Source organism: Euwallacea fornicatus, chromosome 28 (assembly GCF_040115645.1).
Source record: "Euwallacea fornicatus isolate EFF26 chromosome 28, ASM4011564v1, whole genome shotgun sequence".
NCBI classification, from domain to species: domain Eukaryota; kingdom Metazoa; phylum Arthropoda; class Insecta; order Coleoptera; family Curculionidae; genus Euwallacea; species Euwallacea fornicatus.
Genome location: NC_089568.1, coordinates 685,317 through 705,749, shown reverse-complemented (window position 1 = coordinate 705,749; position 20,433 = coordinate 685,317). Strand labels below are relative to the sequence as shown.

Sequence of the window (20,433 nt, the reverse complement as noted above, 5' to 3'; positions counted from 1 at the left end):
GCCCGACTTGCATTTGCACAGAAGTATTTACATTGTGATCAGACATTTTAGAAAAAAGTTTTATTTAGCGATGAGACAAAAGTCAATTTATTTGGATCTGATGGGATTTCATGGATAAGGCGACCAGTGGGCAAAAGATATGACCCAAAGTATACACTACCTACCATAAAGCATGGTGGAGGTTCAGTTCTTCTCTGGGGATGTTTTTCGGGTTTTAAAATGGGTCCAATTTATTTTATTGATGAAAGAATGAACAGATTTCTTTATCTAGACATTCTTAAAAACACAATGGAACCATTTTGTGACGAAAATCTGCCCGTTTCTTGGATATTCTAGCATGACAACGACCCGAAACACAAAGCGGCAATAGTTACTTCCTGGCTTAAAGAAGCAAAGATTGCTGTTTTGGACTGGCCAGCGCAAAGTCCGGATCTGAATCCAACTGAAAACTTATGGAGTCAATTAAAAGTTCAGGTTCGGAAAAAAAATATCTCAAATAAAGCAGATTTAAAGCAAGCCATTCAAGAAGCATGGAGGGACATCGATATGTTGAAAATCAACACCCTTCTTGAATCAATGCCAAAAAGATGCGCAGAAGTCATTGCAAATAAGGGACATTCTACCCATTATTAATTTATTTTGTTTTTTTATTGTGATATGTTCAAATATTTGTTGTTTTTGAAATAGTTTCTTTAGTTTTGTCCAATATTTACAAAATGTCCAATATTTACAAAATTTCAATCAAATTGCAGCAGGCATCATTATAATCTAGCAGGTTTATTCTAGTAGACTTTGCTTCTATTTAACAAAAGCATAAATTACTTATTTCATTTAGTTGTCATATGACCTGCCACTACCTTCTAATATGGCAACGCCGCAACCAGTTTAAAAAATGTTTAATGTATTTTTCTTCTAAATTAAGGTTTCAACAAACGGCATAAGAAAAATTATGGGTTGCTATTTAAAAAATTATAATTTTATGCTGCCCAGCGAAAACGGAACACTCTGTATAAACAAAAATATTATTAAATCATGCAGCTTTCCAATATAAATGAGTAGTACTGTACTAAACATTTCATATTGATATTTATATAAAGACACCAGGAACCAGGGCCGGAGTAATGGCGAACCCTGTATATGTTAATTTCGTTTCATATATGAATCGTTTCGTAACTCAAAGAAGCGGTTTAGCACTTTTCTGCAGCTTAACCAACGTATTTCAGTGTGGTTACAGCTTTTCTTACAAAATCTACTGCCGAAACGACGATAGACATCATATGCATTAAACTAGGCATTTTTCCATATAAAGCCCGTTGATTGGCAATTCTCGATACAGTTTTATGTGGTATTAATTTTCAATACAGTGAATAGCTATTATACAGGGTGTTTCCTAAGTACGGTACATAACTTCGGGAGCGCATTTTACAGCTGAAATTTGGGTAATTTTGTTGTAAAAACTATATCCCAAAAATGCTTTGTTGCGGAAATACAGGGTGTGAAAATTTCTTTAAAAAATTTAAATTTTAAATATTTCCGAAATTACTTGAGACATTTGAATGAAATTTTAATAAAACAGGCAGGTACGCAACAAAAAAAATTCATATCTTCATACAAGTATTTCTTCTCTTAAGAAAAATAAAAAATAATGAAAAAATTTATGTTTTTTATTTATTTACTCCAAAACGGTGCGTCCTACGAAGAAGAGTCAAGAGACCTTTTTTCGTCAAAATCGAACACATAATTAAAAAAGGAACAAAATATTGTAAAATAACAGTGGCGGACCACATTTTTCCTTTAAAATATCCAGCAATTATCTTGCCCGCACGCCACTGGTCACAGAATAGCCACTGTTTTAGCGTAAAATACGCACCGTGGCTAACTCTCAAACCCTGCAAAATTTCATTAAAATGTCTCAGAAATATTTAAAAAATTGTAATTTTTCAAAGACATTTTCACACCCTGTATTTCCGCAACGAGTCATTATTGGAATATAGTTTATACAACAAAATTACCTTTACTTTAGCTGTAGAAGACGCTCCCGAAGTTATGTACCGTACTTAGGAAACACCCTGTGTTTTTTCCTCGGCAATTGTCCCGTTTCCGCCGCCGCATAGCCAAGTGTCAAGGGCCGGATTCGGCTGGCGAGTCATAGCTCAGGGACCCCCTGATCTCCGGCCACTCACGACGTGAGTTTGGCTGTTAAGCCTTTTTCGCTCGAGTTGGTATAGCGTGGAACAAATCGGCAAGTGAGTCCACAAACCTTTTTTCGAAAAAGGAATATTTCATCGACGAAGAACTCGACTCTTGCAATTTTCAGTTTTTCGCATTTCTCCTCTGATTCTCTCTTCTTAACGATATCAATCAAACTCCAGAAATAAGAAAACCGTCTGCGTACAATACGCGAAACCGCACCAGAAGACACATGTTCCTAATATAGAGCATGATATGAAAAAATCAAAACTAGATCGCAAATACCAATAACAAGGCTTTCTCCACGTGACTGTGATACACTTTCAATGTATGTATGTATATGTAAGTATGTTTTTCACGTAAAGTGGCGCAACTTTTGTCATAAATTCTACCCATAAAAATTGTTGTTTATATGAGACTTCGCTCAGAATAGCCACAGCAATTTGTTGCCCGGTTTCAGCATATACCTATAACATTTTGAAAAAAAAGTATTGCACTTTCTCTGCTGCATTCACTTTCCTTCGTCATCCATATACTCAATAAATCTTTTCCTCCCATCAAGGTGAACAGCATCGTTTCATTTTGAACATTGATGGGTGGGACGCAGTTGTATATTGTAATTAATGGGTAGCCGCTGCAGGCAGATAAATATCTATTACCCCAAATGAATGAGATCCTTTAAATTTATGAATGGGCTGTTGTCCACTTAATTCGCAAGTTAGCTTTCAATAATGTTTAATTTAATGAAATGTGATAACCACTTTCATATTTTTGGATGCGATTAAGATTCATTTTCTATTCTTTTAGGATCACGTTATTTGAATGATATGCTACTTGAAGGGAATTTCCCATATCATTATCGACAGCTGTCTTTAGCGCTGCCTTATTTCGTTTCTTCTCTTCTGTAAGAGGTTTACTTTGCGATATTTACGGTGCCTGCTTCAATGGAATATTTCTGCAATAGAGGTTAAATACACTGACTTTCAAAAAAACCGCAACACCAAGAAGAACGCACCGTACACGTTTGAAATTCTGGCCTCACTTTGGGTCGGCTAATAGATAAAAACGATCAAAATATCAAAAGAAAATTATTGTTAATAAGTCAAAAAAATTAAAAAATAATTTAATAATGGGTGGTATCTCCTCTTAAATTAATACATTCCTGCAAGCGACGAGGCGTGCTTAAAATTAAATTGTCAATATCTTCCTGTGGTATTGTATCCCAGGCAATCTGCACCTGCTCGCGGAGTTCATCTATGGTCTCTGGAAAACGAGTTAAACGTTGAAGTCTTCGACCCATTATATTCCATACCTGCTCTATTGGGCACAAATCTGGAGACCGAGCTGGCCAAGGCAAAATATCCAAATTTTCAGCTTCCAAATACCTCAAAGTATCGTTGACTACATGTGGTCGCGCATTATCCTGTTGAAGTGTGCTTCCAGGATGGTCGTGCATGTACGGTACAAGAACCGGTTCTAAGACACTATTAATGTACCACTGAGCATTTAATCTATCATAAACGAAAACAAGAGACCGACTACCATACTGGATGGCACCCCAAACCATGACACCTGGTGTTAAACCAGAATGACGCCTTTCCAAAAAGTCCAAATTTAATCGATCTCCTCTGTGCCTTCTAACACGTAACCGTCCATCAGATCGCCATAAATAAAATCGGCTCTCATCACTGGACACGATTCTTCTCCATTCATCCACCCATTGCACTCTCGAACGACACCACTCCAGTCGGGCCACCCTGTGGTTTCGTGATAATAGAAGACGACGCATAGGACGATATGAATTTAATCCAAAACTTCGAATTCTGTGATACATGGTACTAAGGGAGACCCTTCGATTTAGGGTGGCTACCCAGTTAGCACCAAGAGATGGAATTGTTTCAAACGTTGCTGAACGACGAAGTCGCCGGTCTTCGCGTCGGTTCGTCATTCTTGGAGGGCCACTACCACGATGACGATTTACTGACCCTTCGTCAGACCAATCTCTCCAAGCTCTTAGCACTGTTGATGCGTTTCGATCCAATTTATCAATCCAATTTCGCGGCAAGGTAAACCTGCCTCATGCATACCAACAATTCTTCCCTTTTTAAAGGGAGATAATCATTTTTTTCTCTTTACAAGTCTAAAATCATACCAAAATTTGAAATACATACAGTGCGTTCTTCTTGGTGTTGCGGTTTTTTTGAAAGTCAGTGTAGAAGACGAATTCATCGAGGTACCTCGAACTCACGTCTTAATTTTCTATCAATGATCTTTTCCATCGATATATAAAAAGATATCCCGGATCTTTATCTTCGATCCGTGTGCAATACCAGCATAATCAATAGCACGTTTAATTTTTTTTGTTTAAGCATTTTTTAATTTGCATTTAAATAGACTGAGTGTATCCGTCTACATTATTTCTTAGTTTCATGTTTGTTGTATGAACAGGTTTATGAAATGTAAATGTGTAAACAAAATAGTTGATTAATAGCATCCGTTACATCACTAATTTATTGCCAATTAATAAAGGACTTTAGGCCACTAAGTGTTTATCAAATAAAAATAAACTGTTAAGTCCGTATCGCAAATTACAGCAAGAGAGTTGACATTTTGCAGCTATTGGATAGTTGGTAGGTTCGGTAATTCGTCATTCATGAGAGAAGTCGAAAGTTCATTTTTAAATAGGAAGAAAGATCATTCTTCCTTTCTATTTGAAAGGAAATCTTTCTACTAAAAGGATTTTTCCGTCATACTTTCAATGGCGACAGAAAAAGATTCTGAGTTTGACGTAACTATTTTACACCTTAACTCATATTCTCCCCAAACACCAAATGCAGAAAATCAAGGAAATCGTCTTGTAAGTTATAAATCTTCTTGCATGCTTTCTTCAAAATCTCCTCTCTGATCTTCTTACAAATCTTCCAATAGGTATCAGTTTCGCAGCGGAAAACGGGTTTAATCTATTTGCTTCTACGAGAATACCAAACAGTCATTTTCGTACTATCTATGAGTTTTTTACTGATCACAAACCGATAAAGCCAATATCTTTGTCTCCATTTAACTTTCGGTTTTCATCTTCTTTCAATTCCTTCCCGGTTAATTAAACATATTTGTTTAGTTATTCATATGGCTTTCATCTACCGCTATTATATTTATATTGTCCCACTTACTAGAACTTCTTATGCCAATCTCGTGTGAGTACTTGTTTCAAGTAAGTATCTACTTGAAAACCATAACAGTCTTAATACCTCAATTACCAATAAAGCTTAATACCATTAAGATTAAGTTATAAGTTGTTTAATAAATAACTGCGATTGAATATTGCTTTGGAATTTGCGTTCTTTGGATTCTATTGCGTTTATGTCCATATTGGGGTTGTATGCTCCGCAATGTTCCAATTTATGGTGAGGAACGTATATCCTCCTCCCACAACAGAGGAAATAAAACGATGTATGATGAATTATTTACTTTTTCTGCCGTTGTTTATTCTTTTTATGTTTACAAAATCAACAACTTTTTGAATGCCCCAATCTATTATGTATGGTGTTCTCAACATACTTCTCCTTTCTTCTCATCCTCTCAACAATTTGGGGTCTGCCTGAATATCTTAAATATCGTTATTAAGCCCAGACACCTCTAGTCTCTAAAAGAAATGAAAATTACATTTATGCGAAGATGTCTATGTATCATAATGCATACAATAATACATTTCCTACGAACGCAGACCACTTATTCCGTCTAAGCATCTGGTTATGTTACTCTAAGTGAACTTCATCCCACTTAAATTTCGCGGGCAATTATTAAAATATGCGTAAGTGGCGTTTCAAGCATTTATACGTTTTTACATATTATACATTATACTGAAAACGGGGTGTAACAAATTCAAATCCATATATGAGTATCTCGGAAACAGTAAGAGATACAAAGTCGGCGAATTGGAGGCAAAGTTGCGGATTGAAGAGCTCGACAATAATCCATTTGCGAATTTTAAAAAGTTCGGAACAATTTCAAAAATGTCCGTTAAAAACCGAAAATTCGAATTTTTTTTTTTTTTTATTTTTTTTTTTTTTTTAATTCAAAACCATTATTCAGACTAAGCTTATAATAATACATTATTAGAGCACTATTTGTCTGACTTTCTACTGGTGTGATGGATATTTTTACTCGAGATTGGTTTTTAAGGCATAATGACTTTGGATTTTCTTATAGACATCATATTGGATTTTTACAAAATTAGAATTTTAATTCAATTTTCTTTCCTATGATATACAAGGTGTCCCGGAATGAGGGGGTCAACGCTTAACCACATATTCCTTGGTCAAAACTATGTCGATTCATGGTGATATACTTATGTATATACGAAATCATCTTCTGGAGATACAAGCTCTTAAAATCTAAATTTTTTTAAAGTTTTGCAGATAAACCGAAAACGGCTAGATGGATTGCTACGAAATTTGGTGTATAATCTTTCTGCTTCTCGGGGCACATTTGACGGGGCTTATTATGGTAAAACCACCAGGGGCAGCGGTCAATTCCTAGAAAATCGCATGTTAACTACACCAGAACTTTTTTATTCATTCATGCAGACGGTTGGTTTTTTTTAATGAAATTCCCGGTCAGTTACGCAACTTTATCTCTTATTGAATTTTGATTTGGAGCCTCCATTAAACGAACAAAAATTAAAATTGTTGATAATGTCAGTCAATACACACCCTTCAGAAGGAAATAAAAGCATACACTTCAACAAACAATTAATTTAATAAGTGCTCAATGTGACCACCCCGTTCTCGAATACAGAGATTCGCGCGTCGAAGAAAATTCAATTTTAATCTTCCCAACATCATTGCGCATTCCATCATTTGCTTGTAAAATTCTAGTTCTTAGATAGTCTTCATTTTGAATAGGAACAGCATATACGCGAGATTTTAGCGTACCCCAAATGGAAAAGTCGCAGGGAGTTAGATCTGGAGATCTAGGTGGCCATCGAAGAGGGGCTGAAAAACTTTTCCGTTTATGAAATATTGAATTATGTTGCCATGTCGAGTCAACAAACGTCATATCGTATTTTGTTAATTTATTTATTACTCAGTACACAATTTTATGGAACATTTTTAGTTTAGTAAGGTAAATGTTCAAAAAGGTATCCACCACTAACTTGAACTAACCTGCTTTAAAGTACGTGCGTGCTTTTTCAATTATTTTTCTCGTTACTCTGTAATTCCATCTATGAAGTATATTCCTAAATACATTCATAATTTGTATTCTCGATTTTTCGTTATTTACGGGTGTTTCGTACACTTTGTCGTTTATAACTGTCGGAAGAAAACAGTCTAAAGGACTCAAATCAGGAGATCGCACTGGCCAACGTACTATAATACATCCCGACTCCCGATCCATGGATTAAGTGCAAATTTTAAAAATTGGAAATTTCTCTAGGATTACGTACAAGAGCACCATCTTGCTGGAACCTCAATAATTAAAAGTATTCGAATGTTTTAAAATTTGCAAATAGATTATTGTTGAATGTTTAACCGACTTCGTATCTCTTACCGTTCTCAAGATCCTCATAAACAGACTCAAATTAGTGATACCCTTTATATAAGAGCGATTTATTACTTATTCAATGAACCGACTGGCATATTCGTTTGTTTTATTCTAATTAATATAAACAATACAGTGCATCCTTGAATGGTACTCATTATACCGTTTAGTCCCATAGGAGTATTATACAAGAGTTATGTAATGGTTTAGTAATTTAGTGCGTCGATTGTCAATGAGCGCAATCCCACACATTTGATATTATAAACTCGGTTGAAGCAGATTTTAAATGCAACAATTTCCTGAATTTTTTATCACTTGTTTAATAAAAGCGTTTTTAATATCGTCAATTTAAAGTGTATAATAAAACTCCTACGCATCTAAACTAAAATCAACAATTTAGATTGGTTTCGAAGGAATAACGGGATGTTGGAAAAATGAAGGAATTGGGGTCGTTAGAAGAATGCCACTTCTGCGACGATCAAAGAAAAGGAATGAATGGACCGATCAAAAAGGACAATAGGACAACATAACAATTATTCAATTAAGAAAAGAAATGACGTAATTCGCTATATAACAAGAGTATAATAAGCCCTTGCCCCTTGAAAGATGATGATAACTAGTAGTTTTGTAGAATTGTAAACAGCAGAAGTTCCAGGGCTCCTCGACATTGAAAATATATCAGTCAGAGACAATTTCGAGTCGCCGGAGGTCAGTTCCTTAGATATTCCAAAGTTTTTAGTAGATAGGCTCTTTGGTGATTCCCACATTACCCAGTCGCCAAAACAACAGGTTGGGTGTTTTTTTGAAGACTTTCTTCGTGAAAAAAAAGTTCAAAAGGAACTAATTTTTAATCTTTTGAGATAATTTTACTGAACGGGTAATAAAAACGGGGGGGGAGGGGGGGTTGTTGTTCCAGTATAATGGCGATATTGGGCAGCCTTTGTACGTTTTTTTAAGTAATTTAGGAAATATTTAAATATAGTAGAGCTTCGCTGACACTTGAATAATAGATAAGGTAAGTGTAATTAGGTTATTGCAGGTTAAACCATTTGATGCGAAAATTCTTCTCATCTGGTCAGTTTACAGTCAGTCCAAGTGTTCGGAACCCTTCGGTTTTTATAATTTTCTGTCTCCCACAACATATTCTAAACACATATTGTTTTCTGGTCCTTGATGGAGAACTCACGATGAACGTGGACTGGATTGTTGCGTTTGAAGGACCACCCTGAACTCACAGGATCAGGGACACTGTTTTCTGGTTGCAATTAATTGACACCCCGTTCAAGAATAACAACATTTTATTGATCTTTCTGCTAACTAATTTGATACCAGACGGGTTAGGATCAATTGACAACGAACCACTATACCAGCTTAGTTGTTCAGTTAAGTCCTCGCGTTAACACTAAACAAGTACGTGTCGATTTTAGAAGGTATTTCCCTGGAATCAGAATGTCTGAATCGTTCGGATTCAACCACTAGTCAAAAAAGCCCCGCAATCTTCCCTTTCACTTCTTAAGTACCAAATTCGAGTACCTCCAGGCAGGGGCGTGCTGCCTTTTGAAGCCATCTTTCACGCATCTGGTACCTAATGTTGAAAAATGTGACCGTTAGGCGGGTACTTTTACGACGCACTTTTATTAGGATATACAGGGTGTTTCCTAACTACGGTACCTAATTTCGGGAGCGTATTCTACAGCTAAAATAAAGGTAATTTTGTTATGTAAACTATGTCCCAAAAATGCTTCGTTGCGGAAATACAGGATGTGAAAATTTCTTTAAAAAAATTATAATTTTTAAATATTTCCGAAACTCCTTGAGACATTTTAATGAAATTTTAATAAAACAGGAAGGTAGACAACAAAAATATTCATATCTTCATATAGATATTTCTTTTCTTAAGAATAATAAAAAAAGACTGAAAAAATTTAGCTACAATGTTTTTTATTTATTTACTCCAAAACGGTGCGTCCTATGAAAAAAAGTCAAGAGACCTTTTTTCTTCCAAATCGAACACATAATTAAAAAGGAACAAAATATTGTAAAATAACAGTGGCGTACCACATTTTTCCTTTAAAATATCCAGCAATTATTCTGCCCGCACGCCACTGGTTATACAACGGCCACTGTTTTTAGCGTAAAATACGCACAGTTGCTAACTTTCGAACCCTGTAAAATTTCATTAAAATGTTTTTAAGTAGTTTCGGAAATATTTAAAAAATTACAATTTTTTAAAGAAACTTTCACACCCTGTATTTCCGCAACGAAGCATTTTTGGAATATAGTTTATATAAGAAAATTACTTTTATTTTAGCTGTAGAATACGCTTCCGAAGTTATGTACCATACTTAGGAACTATCCTGTATACGATACGCTTTCTTAACGTATCGTAAAGACATCTCAGTTTTTAGTACCGCAAAAGGGAATGAGCGTATTTCTCCGCACTAAACGACCCTTTTACTTCTTCGGATGGTATTTTTATTGGACTATGCTGGGAAATAGAATCTGCTGTACAGGGGCGTAGCTTAAGGTCTAGAAATACAAATTAATCTACTTATTATCTAAATAGGGCCTATGTCTCAACACATGTGGGGCTCCATATATTAAACAAACTGGACTCGGACTGATCGCTGGAAAAATTGAACATTGTTTCAACTGTCTAAACATATTTAGTTGAACATGTGAACAATTAAAACTGTTTAAAATTCGTAATAGAATTAGGAAAATGATGAGAAAAAATGTTGTCGTTTAAAAAGTGATGGGATTTTTCGTTTGCTTTTAGAATACACTGTATAAGTCGCATACGGTATTAAAATTCGAAAATAAAAAAAGTGGACTTTTCCCAGGAGTTATTGGTGAAATAAAGGCCCGAATTTGAAATTAACCTATTCCGACGTTTCTTTAGGCCAATATCAAAGTGTCGTTATTCGTTTCGAATTTTATGAAATTTTTCTAGTTAAAAATCACCCTGTATAGAATAAACTGTGCAGGAACACTTTGAATTTTCCAAGTAAGAGAAACGTTTCGAAGATTTTATTATTTATTATAGGGTGAAAGAGAAATGGCACACATAAATAGAATTTTTTAGCAGAAATTTATGAAATTTAAAACACGATTTTTTTCCTTTTCTCCATGAGCAGAAAATTTAGAATTTTGACATGTAGCTGTAACACACTAATGTGCTGATTCGAAATATAAGTGATTTTCAAAAAACCAGTGCTTAAGAACAATAACAACAGCTAAATCATACTACCGTGAAAGTGGAAAGTGTTTTAATAAAATATGGCAATATACGGGATGTAAGGGATAGAAGTAAAGCAAATCATCAGCTATTTACATAACATCAACACCGGAATTACTATTAGATGAGGATTGGAAAAAATGAGGTGAATGGGTCTTCACTCTCATTCGTGATCTATGGGCCATTACGTCGTCGCTGTACATTCACTTTCTTTGATTGTTAGTGTTCGTTTATCATATAACTAGAAACTATGAGATATTTGCGTAATTATTATTTGCGATAGAGTAAGCCTTAAGAAAATACTTGAAATTCCTGACGTTAGCCCCGATTGCCCCGAGGGAAAACGGTAGCGAAACTTACTTGCGGATAGCAGTAGGGGCATGTACAGTGTGGTCAAAAAGTGAAGTGGCAAACTTTCGAAATAGCATAGTCCGTTACGAGACTGGCAACATGGCATTTCCGAGTGCTACAAATTTCCACGATAGAAGTTGTGTAAGCACAGGAAAATGCATTCAGTCCGCGCAACGATCGGTGCTTTTTCTTATGGCCCCCTGAACCACTGGTAGGAAGCATTGAAGAGATATTTAGTTAAAAAAAAACTTATCGCCACTTGTTTTTGGATCGCCCTGTATAAATGAAAATTCGTTTGAAAATATCGTATATAAAATAGAAATTGACGCGTCCGATCGTACTTTCGAAACAATAAAGCGTGAATTTTTAATGAATTTATTCCAACCTATTTGACCTCACTGTATGTACAAAACGCGTTGTTATTTTATAATACATATGTATAAACAATTTGCCCATAGGGATTTTCACGTAATGCTTATCGAACTATCAGATTCATAGGGAACTTTTACCAATCAAAGCGTGGGTCAATGAGGCTATTTGTCGTAGGTGTTAGGCCTTGATCTAAGAAATATTTTATGTAAATGCTTTGAGATGGCTTGTTATTGGATTGTTGTTTGTGTACACATGTATATTCACTTTGTTGTTTGCTGTAAGTTTAGTTCAGGATTACGAGAGTCACATTTTCACAAGCACGCGTGCTGTAAAAACGTCACGGAACGCATGTCACTGCCCATTGTCTGAAATTTTACAAATCCTTTTGACATTTATACATGCTTAATCTATACAGAAAAGCGTGCGGTAATGCCACTTCACGGCAACGTGCAGGAAATGATTATTTACGTCAAAAGTGAAAAATAAGTGAGTCTTCAATGGGGTTGGATGACCTCTATTTGAACCTCGAGAAGTTCATTTTTAAAAAGTTGAAGCAATGAATTGTGACGTTATCAATGATGTTTTTCCCAGAAGCACACTCAAATTCTGGCAATACTTATATTGTGTGGAAGAATAGAGCGTACTCTATTCTTCCACACAACTTTTGCTAAAGAAATGTTTTTTACGTGTTAGAGTTCAAGAGTTACAACCGAAGAAATATATCTAGAAATACTAGACTGGACCTAACTTATTCCCATACCTAATTCGTTGGACCTCGCGTTGAGTAATAATAGCTAAATGACACGTTTTGACAAAGCTGGATCAACATTAAGCGCCCTGCACGATGGCCAGGAAAGTATCTCAACTTAACACTCGTGGACTTTTTCTTCAGGATAAAAAAAAAGTTTATAAAAGCACTTCAAGGAATTTGGAACAGTTAAAGGAGAAAATAAAAGCTGCTTACAGTAAATTTGACGCAAGAAATATTAAGAAAAGCTGCTGAGACGGAAGCCAGGCGAAGACTTCAAATGTGCCTTGCTGGAGGGGGAAGTCACATTAAAAATTTGTTAAATTAAAAATAACAGTTATTTAGCTTCTTTTTATAAAAATTATTGTTGTTTAAATAATTAAGTATTTTTGCAATAACTCCTAAAACGTTTTAGCTTATAACTTAAATGATAGCACAAAAGGAAACAATCTTCAAAAAAAAAATGTGAGGCATAAAATCAGTGTAATTTTGAAAAATATGTCATTGATGGCATAATAACGCGTTATTTCGACAATTTAAAAATTAACTTGTTCAGGTCGAAATGGAAATCGTCCAACTCCGTTGGAAATAATTAAATTTTTTCCATAGTTAAAATTTTCCATACTGTGCGGGTATACTTTCCTCTTCCATAAAACAGGTATAGGGGCGTCGAGTTTGAGACCCCTGTACATTATTTTTCTCAAGACCATGGACTATACGCCTAAGTAGGATTGTAACCCTGACTACCAAAACCGAGAGGCGACATTACTTTATCATTCTCATTGGATAATCAGTTTCATAATGCAATTACTTATACATGAAAACTTTCGTGACGCACGACCAGATGACGCTTTTAGCATTTTGTGATATTTCCTTAAATATTAATATCGAAATTAATATCTTTTAACTATTTTCAACACACATACGAGTTAGAGACATATTTTGGTTAATCGACTAACGAAACGTATTGATTCTTTTATCCGGAGAAATTCACTACGCTACGCCCGTCTTTAATTCGTTTTCCCTAACGCACATGTACGTTAAGAATTTTCACCGCTCTACCTCGGATGATTTTGTTGAACTTCTCCAGGACGACGTGCATTACGCCAATATCCGTAACAAATAAGGACTAAATGGAAATCATTTCCTTGAGCTTCGCATATAGGCATCGGCTGGAAGAGATAGAGACACCTTAGTAATTTTTGGATCATCACATCAGTGACGTAATCGTCATAAATATTCCGCGTGTTAAAACACAAGAATTTCGCAACTCAGAATGCAATACGTGCTCTGATGGACCTTTTTGGAATATGAGCAACCCGAAACATTCATGACCGAATAACCAGTGATCATTCGAAATTTTGCTTTTCCTCGTCTTCGGCCATGTTCAGACAAATATTTACACAATATATTATAGTTTTAAGCTTCTGCTGTTAATTTACAATTATAAAACTATAAATTTATCATGAATTACTTTAAAATTTACTATTTGTATCTGTGTGAATAGCAAACATCGTCATACTGGTACCAAAGCGTTTTGCTTATCGTCAACAATTCTTTCACCGAAATTGGAAAGTATGCAGGATCCTCGTGACACGAGATATGGACGGAAAACAATGAGTTGCTTCTAAACTCACAAATCTGCTTAATTGGTCATTTTGTAATACTAACGTGGTGTAAATTAAAAGTGTCGAAACCGTAGAAAATCCGTTAAGTGGAAAAACTTTCGTTATTTAGACCATGGTGCATGATTTTAATGATGCATTTTAAAGTTGATTGTGTTACTTCATACCATTCGAACCTCGACCATAATTTTATCTTAAGTGGTAGCTCCAAGAAGAGTGCTTCACTTGCATGGTGTAACAGTATTGTTAGCATTACTATCATTACCTTAAACATAAGCGTTTGCAATAAATTTCGATTCAACCATGATTTTTTTGCGGTACATGTAAAGTACCAACTCATTGACAATAATAGTAATGAAGCTTAGAAAAAAATCTGTAGCAAATCGTATCCCGAGTGGTGTTTCTGTTGACCTTTAATAGAAAAATATGGAACTTTCCTACAACCATTTTTTACCGCAACAATATTTTACTATCACTTCGTATTGTTAATAACTAGAATTGATCATGGGATTCTGAGTGTACTCGTAATTTTAATTGAACTTTCCAAGATTTCCTCAAATGTTCACGAGGCATGTAAATTTGAAGATTTGCTATACAGCAGTTCACTAATGTATAAAGAAGGAGAGAGAGAGAGAGAGAGGAGAGAGAGAGGAGAGAGAAAGAGGAGAGAAAGAGGAGAGAGAGGAGAGAAAGGGGAGAGAGGAGAGAAAGGGGAGAGAGAGGAGAGAAAGGGAGAGAGAGGAGAGAGAGGAGAGAGAGGAGAGAAAGGGGAGAGAGAGGAGAGAGAGGGATAGAGAGGAAAGAGAGGAGAGAGAGGGATAGAGAGGAAAGAGAGGAGAGAGAGGGATAGAGAGGAAAGAGAGGAGAGAGAGGGATAGAAAGGAAAGAGAGGGATAGAGAGGAAAGAGAGGAGAGAGAGGGATAGAGAGGAAAGAGAGGAGAGAGAGGGATAGAGAGGAAAGAGAGGAGAGAGAGGGATAGAAAGGAAAGAGAGGGATAGAGAGGAAAGAGAGGAGAGAGAGGGATAGAGAGGAAAGAGAGGAGAGAGTGGGATAGAGAGGAAAGAGAGGAGAAAGAGGGATAGAGAGGAAAGAGAGGAGAAAAAGGGATAGAGAGGAAAGAGAGGAGAAAGAGGGATAGAGAGGAAAGAGAGGAGAAAAAGGGATAGGGATAGAGAGGAGAGAGAGGGATAGAGAGAGAGAGAGGGGGAGAGAGAGAGAGAGAAAAGCTGAAGAAATATTTTTCAGGATCTTAACGAAGAAGCTCTGTCAAGGTAAAATTTTAGGACTATTATTATCTTTTCGGATCATTACCGCTAATTTACCATCCGTGATCACTGAAACCTCAGAAATCTAGTAAACTTTCTTCTTTATTGAAATATAAATAATTAATTTTCTGTACTCATATGACATAAAAGCCGTATCGAGATGAAACTCCTTTCGACATAGTTCCGTGGAGGTCGTTGTTTAACGTGGGCGGCATACTTTCTTAAAAGCAATAGAAACGGTCAATATTGGGTTTGTCCAGTTTCCCAATTTTAATTAAAATGGCCCCTGCCGGAGGTCATCAAATACCACCGACATTTCGCAATTTCAGATCTATAAATTCAATAAACGTTTAAAGTTGTGATAATCTTCCTTCGGAGCCCGTTAATATCCGTAGCAACAGATTTATAAGTGAGATCTTTCATAGCTCTTCATAAATAATAATCTAATGGGGACAAATCCGGTGAGCGTGCCGGCCAAGGTACTTATGTCTCCACTATTTGAAGATTCTACCGAAAAATACTTTACACACTGGTATCTACTTCAGGTAACCACTTTTATTTGTAATGTGACCGTGAGGAATTATACGAGAATTATGATACAACACTTTTATTGAACTTCTTAATGGTACAAAAGCAAAACAACACTAGGCACCAACTATCGGTTTCTGACAACGAATCTGCGTGACTTCTGGAGGGAATCTGTTCTTGCAAGGGGTTCCTAGTTACTTATGTGCTACTGTTTGTCATTAAGGGTAGTTTGTAGATTAAGCCTGAATTTAGAACTTTGCCCCAGCAAATTACATTAGAATGAATTTACTGTATATGATCTAAGAGATAATATCTAAATGTAGCAGATAGCTTAATTGTTCTATGATGTGTCTAAATGTTCAAAAGAAATATTCCATGAGAACTAAGATAATATGGGAGATACATTACACAGTTATAAACATATTTTGATTTAAAAAGTCTCATCCTTGTCTAATTTATGAATTTTTGCTGCTCCATCAATATACCGTGAATGAAGCAAAATCATTAAAACTTTGCACGGAAGTTGTTTAAGTTTTCAGAGTTTAATGAGTTGATTGAGCTTTTAATTTTAGTGAGCGTTGTCCTGTTATTAATTGTACCGTGTGGCTCTAAATTGTCCTCCCTGTTAACTTTTGATTTTTTTTTTAAATTAGAAACAGCATTAAATAGGACACGAACTAATATATTTACAAGTTTGTTAATTTTTCTAAGTATTGCTTACATTACTGGTAGGGCGAAATGGTCGATATCTTTAAATTGAAGGATGGGTCAAGTAATACCTCAAATTAAAGATAATTTTTTAAATTTTATTTAATTGCGTAACGCGATTTAAAATGAATCGATTAGTTTATGAGAAACCGGGCTAATAATAGATATAAATATGTATAAACAGAAAAAAAAATTAAATCGTGCGATATAATTAATTACAGGACAAAGACTTAAAGAGCTTTCATGGAATGTTTGCAATAATTTTGAGTCACTCATGGTCTATTCATGGAGTAGCAAAATTTCCTGAGCTTGCAAGAGATCAGTCTTTTTAGGTCAGTGTGTTCCTATAATGGAAAGTGCTCTCCTGAAGTAGTTACCAGGGAGCGACTAGTTTTTATCTCAAATGTTTGTCGTTAGGGTTATTTTAAATAATGGAGAGATAGATTGGCCGGCACGGCCACTAAATTTGGCTTCATTAGATTATTTTTTATAGGATACCACGAAAGACCTCGCTTATACATACAATAATGGAGAAACTTTTACATTCTGTTCATAATTTTATAATTCGGCGTTACCAGCTTCATTTCAGAAAAATATTTAGCTTTAAACGCTCTTTTGAAAGCACATAAACAAAATTCCTCCGATTATAAATAATGAAAAGAAAATTGTTTATAATTTTAAGCGGACAAAAATGAAGACATTTTTCCTTATCTTTTTACCAATTTATGAATTTTGCTCGTCTAAATAGATTCAGATTTTGGCAGTAGATTTGAAAGGGTCAACAAAATGCCTCATAGTGAAACTTTGCCCGATCAAATTGAACAAATCACAATTGAAAAACATTTTTCTGGAGTAAAACAAATTGATATTGTTAAAGATTTAACGTTGCATAAAAGCAAGTTCAAATGATACAAAGTCGAAGGGCCCCCGTTAGTGTTCCTCAGCCTGGAAGAGTCAGAAAAACAACTTTAGCCATAGACAGGTGAATTGGAAGATGCGCTTTAATAAACCAGTTTGTAGCTACTGAGGATATAAAAAGAGATTACCCATCGATTTCCAGTTCTGTTAGATCAATTAGAAAATGGTTGTGCCAACAAACACTGCACACTAGAGACCTGCCAAAAAGCCCTTCGTGTCTAAAAAAACGCACAGGCCAGACTTGAATTTGCGTTGGAACATTCCAACTACACCTCTAACCAGTGAAAAATGTACTCTGGTCAGACGATACTAAGTGATTTGAACGGGATAGCGTTAAATGGGTACGGCATCCTGCGAATCAACGATTCAACCCTAACCACATGGAAACCTACAATAAAACATGGAAGAGCAAACGTCCTTGCCTGGATATGTTTTTGTGGGCACGGAGTAGGACCATCGCTACAAATTAATGGGATTACGGCCCTGCATATGTACTTATCTTTAACTTGGCAATTTATGTACGACAATGATCTCAAGCATATCGCCAAATTGATTAAGGACTTTCTGACAGCAGAACAGGTCGAGGCAATGAAATGGCCAGGGCACAGGCCCGATTTGAACTCTTCGGAGAACTTGCGAGACCATCTTGAAGCTGTCGTGAGACGTGGAAATGCGATCAAATTTAAAAACGAAGGAGAATTGTTCAATGCCTGATTACAAGCTGGGAGTGACATATCGGAATGTTATGAACGATATTGAAAAACTGATAGAATCGATGAACAAAAGGTGCCAAGCAGTTATTAAAAGTAAAGGTTATCCAGCAAAATATTGAAAGAATGCATTAATAATTTTCATTTTAATAAACGTTTCTCCACTTTTGTCCCCGTAAAAATGTGTGTTAATGTTGTTTGCTCAGAATAAAGTTTTTTTTTGAATTGTTGCTCTGCCACTTATATTATATCCGTAAATATGTGTTAAATTTAAATATTACCACACTGTGTAAAATTGCCGCAAATTATTGAAAGTTTCTCCACTTTTGACCGGTACTGCATACCTGCACCCGCGGATATTATCGGGCCCCGAAGGAAGATTATCACAACTTTAAATGTTTATTGAATGTACAGTTATGAAATTATGAAATATTGGCGGCACCTCATAGATCCGGCAGGGGCCGGTCCCAAACACATACAACTTCTCAAACTTTAGTCACGTCAAGGACTTCAACAGGGTCACGTTGAATCTACTATTGTGCGGGAATTAACCTTCATTAACTAGAAATGAATTTCTGTTTCATTCCATTATCCAACAACAATATCTGCGTGCCATTTAAGTAGAGTAAGTATCATATCCCTTATTCCTCAACGGCAACATAAACTGAAGAAAAAAAATGCATCTGATGCAACCGAGCGTTTACATTCTTCAGTCGCGATTAGATAATGGACGGGTATAAACGCTCGATGGTTTTGCTCGTCTGCCATAAACATCAGATGGGCTGGTATGCAATTCTATTTATAAGTGACACAGTTTTCGACTACCTTCACCTCCTTGCAAATCTGATGAGATCTCCACGTATAATAGTTAAATTGACGATAGTTATTTGTACGGATTTGGTGAATACCGTCATTTAGGTCTAATGGACATTGTCTCGTGGGTGCACATTTAGTTCGAGGTGGTTCGAATTGCAGTGATTGTGGTTGTGCATCATCATAGAGTATCTGTCCAAGCAATTGCTAATCCTTATGTAGGTAGGTGTACATTCGAATGCCCACTTAATCGAAGACCGACATTCCTCGTTCAACGTACATTATTGACCATGTCCCAACATCTACCGACACCAATTCGAAATGGTTCGGTTAATTTATGACAATATTGACAAAATCGATATGCGTACAGGGTGATTCGTTAACGATGGGACAACCACAAGATGAAGATACTCTACGACAAGGGGTGACGGTTGGAGAAAATATGCCGTTTCCGAAAGTTAATAGTTTCCGGTACACAGAATATCGAAAGTTAAAATATTCTTTTTTTTTACTTTATTCGAAATATATCTAGGTAGGACACTGGAAAATTTATAAAATCGTGTTTTTTTAGGTGAAAAATAAGGCATTTAATTCATTTTCCGCATTGCTAATAGAGGTCGCCACTTACGGCCAATTTTACAGAATCTACAGTTAACAACTTTTCACCCTCTGTCTAAGGAAATTTGGTTCAAAATCTGAAAGAACAAATATTTTTCTATTAATTATGGATTCTTGTTCCATTTCGGCACCTCGATCATTTTTCGAGAAAAATCTATTAAATAAACACTACATGCAAATTTAATAATACGAGAAATTAAGGGCGAAACAAACCAAGTGTATTTTCATTTTCCATTGCAAAACATGTCTTATTCGCGATGTAAAAAACGTAACATTTTTACAAAATTTTCAAGTGTTTAATCTGGATATTTTTAAAATAATGGCAAAAAAACTAATTAAAATGTTCACTTTCCATACCCTGTATACAGGGTGTTTCAGTCTTTACCCGCAAAACTTTAATAGCATATTAAACGTCTAAAAATAACGTCGGTTTGTCATATAAACCAAACGCTAATAAGACTTCCCTTAGCAGTTACAGCTGGTTCAAATTAAATTTAAGAAATGGAAAATATAAAATCTCTTTAAAAAAGGCTTAAAGTTTTTTAACGAAATATTGGAGGTAGTGGCGAACATAAACGTCGCATATGTTTTGTTGAAAAAAAAAACATTTTTTAGCCTTTTCAATGCCACATCTACCTTCGAGTTACGGAATATTTTTTATGAAAGTGTTACGCTACTGGCTTTTCTGAAATAAAAATTCTTCTTGATATTCTCGTTCAATTTTGAATAAATTGTGTCTCTTAAGATTTTTTCTTTCGACCCACCGTTTCTAAGTAAGAAAATTAAAATAACGTTAATGCACGTTT

General features: G+C 35.5%; 2 protein-coding genes across 2 annotated transcripts in view; one reads left to right on the top strand and one right to left on the bottom strand.

Moving 5' to 3' along the window:
- Window positions 1–20,433, bottom strand: part of LOC136347351 (uncharacterized) — a 41,735-nt gene that overhangs the window by 16,316 nt on the left and 4,986 nt on the right. The gene's annotated exons all lie outside the window — the stretch shown is intronic.
- The window catches only part of LOC136347353 (sodium-independent sulfate anion transporter-like), an 85,165-nt gene continuing 83,691 nt past the window's right edge, over window positions 18,960–20,433 (top strand). Inside the window, exon 1 of the mRNA XM_066297267.1 lies at window positions 18,960–19,231. The gene's annotated coding sequence lies outside the window, so the exon portion shown is untranslated. The remainder of the gene's footprint in view (window positions 19,232–20,433) is intronic.